This window comes from Mixophyes fleayi, chromosome 4 (genome assembly GCF_038048845.1).
Source record: "Mixophyes fleayi isolate aMixFle1 chromosome 4, aMixFle1.hap1, whole genome shotgun sequence".
NCBI lineage: Eukaryota > Metazoa > Chordata > Amphibia > Anura > Limnodynastidae > Mixophyes > Mixophyes fleayi.
Window position 1 is genome coordinate 192,542,372 of NC_134405.1, and position 11,979 is coordinate 192,554,350.

Genomic DNA, 11,979 nt, shown 5'->3' on the forward strand with positions numbered 1-11,979 from the left:
GAGAGAGAAAAAGAGAGAGAGTGAATTTTTTTATGTTGTGGCAAAGTGAGGGGTAGGCTGCTATATTTCATGAGGAATATTGTAAGGGTTTGATTGACAATCTACTGGATAAGTTCACAGATAGGGTTAAATTATTGCAGAGTGATAATCTTAGGTTGAACTTACACAGGTGGAAATCCTAATCTAATGAGGTAAGATTTTCATTGTATGTAAAAAAAAAATGTAATGTATTTTTTCAATAATCAAAATGGTGGTTATTATTTATATGTAAATTTGCTAGTACATCTTGTGCCTTATTATTAACAAAGGAGACTGCTACAAATGAAACAAGTCCAGTTTAGTTTTTTTGTAAGAAATGTTGTCAGGAATTAGGAGAACAGGGAAAATGTAAAAAATAAAAAATAAATAAAAAGGTACATCATGTTACTTTTATAGATGAGAAGCAAAAATTCACAGTGGAGAAGGAATAATAGACTACTTAGGATGGGTAGACAAAGAAAAGAAAAATCCTCTCCGTCTGTGGGATCAGCATGATCAGAACTGTTCAACTCATGGAGATTATAGAAGAATACTTAGTTTTAGAAAGAAGTAACTTGGAGTTGATCATTTCCCTGCAGGAAGCCATAGCCACCACACTTCAGGAAATAAAGGTCCTGCAAGAATGTTAGTATGAAAAGCTTGGGGAGGTTGGTGCATCATTGAGGGTCATTCTCAATTCCCCAAGCCACAGGGTTTGAGCAGGCATTTGCATCAAACTATGGAGAGTTTGAGCCACAGGAAGCAGGTTTCTCAACAACTGCCCCTGCTGCTCAGCTCACATGGAGTCAGGTGTGTAGACACACTACCATCATTGTCCCTTGGGGCAAACTGTCACAGGCACTAGGAGTCTTTACCCAGGTATCACCAGATGATGGACTTACCAGAGCAGTATAGGTGGTAATATGGTACTCTGGTAGCGGGGTGATAACGGAACAGGAGACAGCAGATGGTAAGAGTATGCTCGTGGAAAGTCTATGACTAGCAGCACTGGTAATATATAGATAATTGTACACGAGGAACTGGATGGACAAGGAAACGTGAGGGTAGTCAGTGGTCTGCGGATAGCAAGTTGTACCACTGCTATAGTGAGGAGGAATGTCCAGAAGTAACGAGGAGGTGATGAGAGTCAGCGGTCTGCGTATAGCAAGTGGTACCGCTGTCTAGGTGAGGGAATGGTATCCAGGTGAAGGTATCCGGGAAGTCAGTGGTCTGCGTTAGCAAGTTGTACCACTGCTATGTGAAAGGATACAGGAAACTGGTGACTCAGGAAACAGGGAACAGTGGTCTGCCTCTAGCAAGTTGTACCACTGAAATATATCTGTGAGGAGGAGCACGGGGAGGTAAATGCAATGCAGAGTATACACGGGCACACTGAACTTGATCCCACGATGATATGCACAAAATAGTAATAACTGAACAGCACTGCACAATTATACAAAGTCACAAGAACTATCCAGGCTAAAGGTAACACAGTCAAATGATGGCAATAGTCTCAGCGGATAGGAAACTCCAGAGGAGAACAACTCAGTCCAGCAAGATATGCAATACACCAGCACAGTCAATGAGAAGTATGCATACCGTGGTTCAGGAGAGCAGGCTGTCAGACAGAAGTGCAGGGATACCTGAACGGCTGGAGGCCGGCAGGATACGAAGTCCCAGGAGGGTGGAAGCGGTAATCAAGTAGGTGCAGCGCACAGGTAGGTAGAACAGCAGAGATGGGAACAATACTCAAGAAGCAGTAGTATATAGAACTGGACACCTGGAGAACACTGAAGAGTAGAGATGGTCTAGCCGAGATGAAAGCAGCGGAGCGTTGATCCAATGCAGACAGGCGAGTTGACACAAGCGGAGACACTGTAGAAGCACGGAGAGCGGATTAGCTGGCTGCAGACACGAGGAGTACTGGAGGGTTGCAATGAGCAGGGCACTGCAGATACATGGAGGCAGCGGATAGGAATCAGCTGGTGCAGTCACGATGAAACACTGGAGAGTTGAAGTGAGCAGGATACTGTAGATACACGGAGGCAGCGGATAGGAATCAGCTGGTGCAGTCACAATGAAACACGGGAGAGTTGAAGTGGTCTGGAAACTGTAGAAGCACGAAGGCAGCGGATAGGAATCAGCTGGTGCAGTAACGATGAAACACAGGAGAGTTGAAGTGGTCTGGAAACCACAAACGAACAACAGGAATCAGCAGGAGCTGAACACACGAGGAAACACAGGAACACCTTCAGAGGCTCATGGGGAATAAGACTCCAAGATCAGGCAACGAGGTATTGACCTCAGGTGCTTTAAATAGGGAGTGTTGCCTGATCAGCCAATTAACTAAAAGGAACATGTACTGAAGGTTTGGAAGGGCTGCACATGCGCAGCCCCTCAGGATGGTGGACGGCCACGGTTCCTAAACACACGAGAAGTAGCACTCACAGTCCGGTGAGTGACAGTACCCCCCCTTTTAAAGGTGGGCACAGAACACCTGGAACCGTTTTTTTCCGGAAATTTGGAATAAAACTTCTTAAGAAGGGTTGGAGCGTTGAGATCTTCAGCTTTGATCCATGAACGCTTCTCAGGACCAAAGCCCTTCCAATGAACGAGGTAACGAAGAACTCCTCACGAAATTTTTGCATCCAATATATGAGTAATCTCAAAGTCTTCCTCCTGATGAATTTGAACTGGCCGAGGTGCTGAAGGAGGGACCGAGAAACGGTTGATGATGAGAGGTTTGAGCAAGGACACATGGAAGGCGTTGGAAATACGAAGATTCTTAGGAAGTAGAAGTTTGAAACAAACTGGATTGATTACTTGAATGATCCTATACGGACCAATAAAACGAGGAGCGAATTTCATAGATGGAACCTTCAAACGAATATTTTTGGTAGATAACCAAACACGATCTCCAATTTTCAGTGGTGGAATAGCCCGCCTCTTTTTATCTGCAAAAGACTTATATTTGGCAGATGTCTTCTTTAAACAGGTTTTGACCTGAGACCAAATATTTTTGAAAGTTTGACAAACAGTCTCTACAGCAGGAACTTGGGTGGGAGGGAGGGCAGGAAATTCCAGAAAAGACGGATGGTGACCGTAAACCACAAAGAATGGAGTTTTAGAAGATGACTCATGGTACATGTTGTTATGAGCGAATTCAGCCCAAGGAAGCAATTCTACCCAGTTGTCTTGATTGGCTGATGAGAACATTCTTATAAACGTCTCAAGATCTTGATTGACCCTCTCAGTTTGTCCGTTTGATTGAGGATGGTAGGAAGATGAGAGTGCTAATCGTATGCCCAAGGTCTTGCAAAGGGCCCGCCAGAATCTGGAAACTAATTGTACGCCTCTATCTGACACAATCTCAGACGGACATCCATGAATACAAAAGATTTCTTTTATGAAATGCTCAGCCAGGGTAGAAGAGGAAGGTAAACCAGACAAGGGGACGAAATGCGCCATCTTCAAAAATCTATCCACCACTACCCAAATAGTATTGCAGTTTTTACTAGGAGGAAGATCAGTAACAAAGTCCATACTAATATGGGTCCATGGCTTGGACGGAATGGGTAGTGGTTGAAGCAAACCCGCTGGAGTTCTGCGGGAGGTCTTGAACTGAGAACACAATTCACAAGCGGCTACGAACTCTTTGACATCTCTCCTCATAGAAGGCCACAAGTAACTTCGAGAGAGAATCTCAAAGGTCTTGCGTTCACCAGAGTGTCCAGAAAAACGAGAAGAGTGGAACCACGAAAGGATTTTCCTCCTAAGAGTAGGAGGCACGAGGGTTTCCCCAAATGGTAGCACCTTAGTGGAAGAAGCAGCCAGCGAAACACATTTGGGGTCTAGTATAGAGTGGTTGGAAACCTCTTCAACGTCAGAGGACGTCACAAAGGCTCGCGATAGAGCGCCGGCTTTTTTGTTCTTTGCAGCTGGTTTGAAGGTTATAATTAACTCAAAACGAGAAAAGAATAGAGACCATCTTGCTTGACGAGGATTCAAACATTGAGCAGACTATAGATATGACAAGTTCTTATGATCCGTGAAAATTGTCACAGGATGATGAGCTCCCTCCAACAAGTATCTCCACTCCTCTAATGCTACTTTAATAGCCAGCAACTCCTTGTCCCCGATGGTGTAATTCTTCTCCGCAGGCAGAAGACCCCGAGAGTAAAAGACACAAGGATGGAATTTCTGTTGCTCCGATCTTTGGGAGAGAATGGCTCCTAAACCAACATTAGAGGCATCTACTTCTAGGAAGAAGGGAAGCGTCACATCAGGCTGTCGAAGAATGGGAGCAGAGGAGAAGGACTCTTAAAGAAATTGAAAGGCTTGAAGAGCCTCAGATGACCATTGTTTAGTATTGGCCCCTTTACGAGTCAGGGCCACAATAGGAGATGCAATTGAAGAGAAATCTTGAATGAAGCGTCTATAGTAATTGGCAAAACCTAAAAAACGCTGAATGGCACGAAGAGTAGTTGGCTGAGGCCAATGTAACACAGCATTCACCTTTTCTGGATCCATTTGTAGACCAACTCCGGAGACAATATAACCCAAAAATGGAATCTGGGGCAGCTCGAATGAACATTTTTCTAATTTGCAGAATAATGAATTTCTCCGGAGTCTGGACAGAACTTCTGCCACATGTTGGTGATGAGAAGGCAGGTCCTGTGAAAAGATCAATATGTCGTCCAAATAAACGACGACACATACATATAACAAGTCCCGGAAGATCTCATTAATGAAGCCCTGGAAAACAGCGGGGGCATTACATAACCCGAAAGGCATTACTAAATAGTCATAATGCCCATCTCTGGTGTTGAAAGCTGTCTTCCATTCGTCACCGGACCTGATTCTAATTAAATTGTAGGCACCACGAAGGTCCAACTTGGTAAAGATCCGAGCTCCCTTAATCCGATCAAATAACTCAGTAATCAGAGGAATGGAATACCGATTTTTAATAGTAATGGCGTTAAGTCCACGAAAATCTATGCAGGGGCGTAGTGATCCATCCTTCTTTTTTACAAAGAAGAACCCGGCTCCAGCGGGAGAAGTAGAAGGTCGAATAAATCCTCGCTGGAGATTCTCTTGGATGTATTCAGATGTAGCTTGAGTTTCAGGTAACGAAAGTGGATACACACGACCTCTAGGAGGAGTCTTGCCAGGTAGAAGATCAATCGGACAATCCCATGAACGATGAGGAGGAAGACGTTCAGACTGAGTTTTATCAAAAACATCGGCAAATGAAGCATACTGAGGAGGGAGTCCCGGTGAGGAAGGTGAAATGGAGGATTGCTGTATTTTAAGAGGAACGACTTGGGAGAGACAACAATGATGACATTCAGCTCCCCAAGACGTAACTTGAGGAGTGCGCCAGTCAATCTGGGGAGAATGACATTGAAGCAATGGAAGGCCTAAAACAATCGGACTTGTAGTAACAGGAAGAATTAAAAACGAAATTTCTTCTTGGTGTAGAACACCAATCTGAAGCGTTACTGGAGACGTACTCTGGGTGATGAGACCATTGATAAGACGTGATCCATCAATAGCAGTCACAGAAATGGGTGTCTTCAGGGTAATCACTGGTAGGGACCATTGATTCACTAGGGATTTAGAAATAAAATTTCCCGCAGCTCCAGAATCAATAAGTGCTTGGGACTCAAAGGATTTGGTAGCGAAGGAAATTGTAACATCAAAGGCGCAGACTTTTAATTTCGTAGAACAGGGAGAGGACTCCAGGGACCCTAACTTCACCTCTCCAGAACTCGTTAGGGCCTGGCATTTCCCGATTTTTTAGGGCATGAATTGAGCATATGTGTGGAATCAGCACAATAGATACAAAGTCTATTCTTTACTCTTCGGTTCCTCTCTTCAGTAGTTAATTTGGAGCGTCCTATCTCCATGGGTATCACAGGAGATGAAGCTGGACGAAGTTGAGAGGTTGAGCGAAGAGGTGCTTTAACTGAAGTTGTTTTTTCAGACTCCCTTTCACGAAATCTCATGTCTACACGATGGCAAAGAGAAATCAAATCTTCTAAAGAAGTAGGTAGTTCTTGAGTAGTCAGTGCATCTTTAATTTTATCGGAGAGCCCCTGCCAGAAGGCGGCAATTAATGCTTCAGTGTTCCACTGAAGTTCAGAGGCTAATATCCTAAATTGAATGACGTACTGGCCTACTGTACGAGAACCCTGACGTAAACGGAGAATGCTGGATGCAGCGGAGATGACACGACCTGGTTCATCGAATACACCTCGGAACGTGGAAATAAATTTGGCACTATCCTGTAATAATGGATCGTTTCTTTCCCACAGAGGGGAAGCCCATGCGAGAGCTTGTCCAGAAAACAATGAAATAAGATAGGCCACTCTGGAACGATGAGTAGAGAAATTTTGAGATTGGAGATCAAAATGAACAGAACATTGATTGAGAAAACCCCTGCAAGTTTTGGGGTCTCCATCATACTTTGATGGAGTAGGCAGGTGAAGCGTGGAAGCCGTAGACACCTGGGATGGCACTGCGGAAACGGAGGAAAGCACAGGAGCATCAGCATTAGCTGTGATATTCTGTCCAGATGTTCCTTGGGAGGCTAACGCCTGGTAACATTGTAACAACAGCTGTTGGCGAGCATCCTGTTGCTCCATACGGGTGACCAGATGCTGCAGCATCTCTTTAGCTGTAGGTTCCGAATCTGGGTCTGTCATGGCCTGATCTTACTGTCACGGGCACTAGGAGTCTTTACCCAGGTATCACCAGATGATGGACTTACCAGAGCAGTATAGGTGGTAATATGGTACTCTGGTAGCGGGGTGATAACGGAACAGGAGACAGCAGATGGTAAGAGAATGCTCGTGGAAAGTCTATGACTAGCAGCACTGGTAATATATAGATAATTGTACACGAGGAACTGGATGGACAAGGAAACGTGAGGGTAGTCAGTGGTCTGCGGATAGCAAGTTGTACCACTGCTATAGTGAGGAGGAATGTCCAGAAGTAACGAGGAGGTGATGAGAGTCAGCGGTCTGCGTATAGCAAGTGGTACCGCTGTCTAGGTGAGGGAATGGTATCCAGGTGAAGGTATCCGGGAAGTCAGTGGTCTGCGTTAGCAAGTTGTACCACTGCTATGTGAAAGGATACAGGAAACTGGTGACTCAGGAAACAGGGAACAGTGGTCTGCCTCTAGCAAGTTGTACCACTGAAATATATCTGTGAGGAGGAGCACGGGGAGGTAAATGCAATGCAGAGTATACACGAGCACACTGAACTTGATCCCACGATGATATGCACAAAATAGTAATAACTGAACAGCACTGCACAATTATACAAAGTCACAAGAACTATCCAGGCTAAAGTTAACACAGTCAAATGATGGCAATAGTCTCAGCGGATAGGAAACTCCAGAGGAGAACAACTCAGTCCAGCAAGATATGCAATACACCAGCACAGTCAATGAGAAGTATGCATACCGTGGTTCAGGAGAGCAGGCTGTCAGACAGAAGTGCAGGGATATCTGAACGGCTGGAGGCCGGCAGGATACGAAGTCCCAGGAGGGTGGAAGCGGTAATCAAGTAGGTGCAGCGCACAGGTAGGTAGACCAGCAGAGATGGAAACAATACTCAGGAAGCAGTAGTATATAGAACTTGACACCTGGAGAAGAGTAGAGATAGTCTAGCCGAGATGAAAGCAGCGGAGCGTTGATCCAATGCAGACAGGCGAGTTGACACAAGCGGAGACACTGTAGAAGCACGGAGAGTGGATCAGCTGGCTGCAGACACGAGGAGTACTGGAGGGTTGCGATGAGCAGGGCACTGCAGATACACGGAGGCAGCAGATAGGAATTAGCTGGTGCAGTCACGATGAAACACGGGAGAGTTGAAGTGAGCAGGATACTGTAGATACACGGAGGCAGCGGATAGGAATCAGCTGGTGCAGTCACAATGAAACACGAGAGAGTTGAAGTTGTCTGGAAACTGTAGAAGCACGAAGGCAGCGGATAGGAATCAGCTGGTGCAGTAACGATGAAACACAGGAGAGTTGAAGTGGTCTGGAAACCACAAACGAACAACAGGAATCAGCAGGAGCTGAACACACGAGGAAACACAGGAACACCTTCAGAGGCTCATGGGGAATGAGACTCCAAGATCAGGCAACGAGGTATTGACCTCAGGTGCTTTAAATAGGGAGTGTTGCCTGATCAGCCAATTAACTAAAAGGAACATGTACTGAAGGTTTGGAAGGGCTGCACATGCGCAGACCCTCAGGATGGTGGACGGCCACGGTTCCTAAACACACGAGAAGTAGCACTCACAGTCCGGTGAGTGACACAAACGCTTTAGAGAACCTAATGTTTTTTCTGTATAATTTTGAAATTAAAGTTATTAAAAGTCTTCTAGCCTTTTTCAATTAATCATACATATAAAATAGATTAAACCACATTACATGGTAATCATATGGTAATCATTGTTAGGCTGGCCAGTTTTTCTTTCTTTGAAAATATATGCAGCATTGTGAAAACCGTGTTGAGTCAATCACCAATTATGAATATGTTATATGCAAATTACATTATATAGAAGCAGCAATGTAGAATGAAGAATGATCAGAGAGGTTGGAAATCAGAATCTAAAGAACAGTCCCAGACAAGCCAAGGGCAGAATTGCCAGAAAAATCCAATAGCAGGGAATAGGTAATCAGCCAGAAGATAGGGAAAAAACCTGTTGCTTTGACACTGCTCCAGTGTCAAAAGACCGCCTCTGAGAGTAATCATGTGACTTTGGGCATAAAAACCTAGAAGCCGCCTTGCATCTGCTGTTAACAGCGGGCATGATCGAGGAGAGTGCCACTGGACCCTGGAAAGGTAAGTTCTGTGGTGTGAAATGAAAACGGCACACATAACAATAATTTTGCAAACAACTTCTGAAGCATACTTGTAGGCTTCTGCAGACCAATCAAGTCAATGAAAACTAGAGATGGTCACTGACCCCCGTGTTTTGGTTTTGGATTCGGTTTTGGATCTGGATTACCGTCGTGTTTTGGTTTTGTAAAACCGCCATTGCGTGTTTTGGTTTTGGTTTTGTTTTTGTTTGGTTTTGTTTTGCTATTTAGTTGGAAAATCAATGTTTTTGGGTAAAATAACGCAATTTAGTGCTCCAACTGTTTCATAGATAAATAATCTAATTGTAGAGGTAATAAATAATCAAAAAAAAACAAATTAATTCCTGGTAGGTAGGCCTTAATTTATTCTACACACAAAACAGATTGTCTTCCTCTCCATCTATGCATATTGACAATGCAGCCTTCGTCTTTGGATGTATGTTACACCCTACACTTATAGTTAAATATGTAAAGAAATGGAAAAAGGCAGTTTGCTTTCTGTCTCTATAGGCCCCCCTCCACTTGTTTTAAAAACAAAAAAATTCAGCCGTTATAGACTGTACAATATTAATTGAAATTGACAAAGCCAGTTTGGGGTCACTCTGTCTATGACACCATACCCTTAAGGAGAAATTGCCCAAACAGCAGCCTTTCAAGACAGTACGTGATATGGAAATGCCACAAGTCCCTTTCCTCTTTGGGGGTAGATTGCACCCTACACTTACATAGAAAGTTTTAAAAAGATGTTATCGTCATCATCTTCAGCTTCATCCTCACCCTCATCAGTGTGTACGTCATCATCACAGACTATCAATTCATCGCCGCTTGAATCCGCCATTAGAGAACAGTCAGTGCTTGAATGTCTTGGATGGTGAAGGCCTTCCTCGTGGAACATGTAGTTCATTTTTATAAACATCATTTTCTCCACATTTTTGGGAAGTAACATTCTACGGCGATCACTGACTAAGTTCCCTGCTGTGCTGAACACTCGTTCAGAGTACACACTGGAGGGTGGGCAGCTTAAGTAGTGCAAAGCAAGTTTGTACATGGGTTTCCAAATGGCCTGCTTTTCTTCCCAGTAAGGAAAGGAACTGTCTGACATTTCCATATCAACTTGAAAGTAATCCTCCACCATCCTTTGCATGTTTATACTCGTATTGGATGGAGTTATGGGCAAAGTGACAAATTTTTTTGAAAAATCCTTCAAACCAGCCCAGATGTTAAATTGTTCTGGTCTGCCCCCTGCGTCTTCCCTGCTTCTTTTTGGAAAATTAAATTTTTTACGAGCAGCAGCAGCTTGAGAAAGTGAAAGAGGACACGTCGTCAAGCCGAGGCCCAGTTCAGCGGCCAACTTGCTGAGTAATAGCTCCTTGCAGAAGTTCACATCTTAAACCTTGGATCAAGCACAGTGGCCAAAACGTACTGATCCGAGTTCAAGATCTTAATAACTCGAGGATCATTGTGAAGCGAATGAAGTACTTGATTGACAAGGCCAACATAATTTGCTGAATTGCTTGCTTTCAGCTCCTCCTTCATTTTCTCAAGCTGCTTTACCAATAGTCTAATTAAAGGAATGACTTGGCTCAAACTAGCAGAGTCTGCACTCACCTCACACGTCACAACTTCAAATCGTTTCAGCCCCTTGCACAGCACTGAAAGGATTCCCCACTGTGCAAGAGTGAAATACATCCCCCCTGCTTTCCCAATGTCATGGCTTGTGCAATATACTTGGATGGCTTTGCGCTGTTCCTCCATCCTCTGAAGCATGTACAGGGTTGAATTCTACCTAGTTACCACCTCTTGCTTAAGTTGGTGGCTGGGCAAGTTAAACTGCTCTTGGAGCTGCTGTAATCTCCTACATGCTGTAGCTGAATGCCTGAAATGGCCTGAAATTTTACGGGCCACCGAAAGCATCTCCTGCACCTCACGGTTATTTCGTAGGAAGCTCTGCACCACCAAGTTTATTGTGTTGGAAATCACCCAGCTGTAATGCTCACACTATATTGTTGGCGTTATCAGAAATTACACACCCTGAGGGGAGAGTCCAAGTGGTATAATCCATGCATCAATCACATCTCTCAGTTTGCGTAACAAATTGTCAGCTGTATGCCTGTTAGTGAAGCCGGTGATACAAAGAGTTGCCTGCCTGTGACAAATGTTATGTAGTGGTGTACATGCTGCGGCTGTTCCTGCTGGTGAAGGTGAATGACCAACCCAGTGGGCTGTCACAGTTATATAGTCTTTGGTTTGGCCACTTCCACTTGTCCACATATCTGTGGTTAAGTGGACAGTGGGCAGAATGGCATATTTCAGCGCAATCTCTACATTTTTACACACTTTTTGATATAGTTGTGGAATTGCTTTACGGGAGAAATGGTGTCACGATGGAATTCTGTAACGCGGACACAAAACCTCAATTAACTGTGAAAAACCAGCTGCGTTTATTGTGGAGATTGGACGCAGATCTAACACTAACATTGCAGCCATGGCGTCTGTGATTTGCTTGGCGACTGGGTGACTGCTGTCATATTTGCTTCCCCTCGCAAATGATTGTTTCACAGTTTATTGCTGAAATGTAGGACTGGTCTTTTTCTTGGCCTTACTCTGAGCTGACGATTCACCCCCAGCAGCAACAACAACAGCAGCAGTGGGACTAACGCTTTCTTCAGAGGAATCAATAATAGTGCAGGAGTCATCCAGCCTTAAGTGGGATGCCGGGCTAACTCAGAGCGCTACTGAGGATATTGATGAGGATGGTGTGGTGGGTGTATTTTGTAGCCGTCGGGATGTCGGTGAGCGGAGGGTCTTAGCTAATGATGGAGTGCTTGTAATTTTTTGGGCAGAACTTTCAGCTTTTCCCAACACTTTGCCATGAACTCTCGTTAAATGGCGTAACATAGACGAGGTTCCAAGATGGTTAAGGTCCCTCCCTCGACTGACTGTGGCTTGACATACACTACAAATGGCTATACAATTGTTGTCTGGATTTGGGTAGAAATAATTCCACACATAAGAAGTGGATTTTTTTGCTTTATGCCCAGGCATGACAATGGCCTTTTTCTTGTCACGTGCCAGAACTGCTGCCAC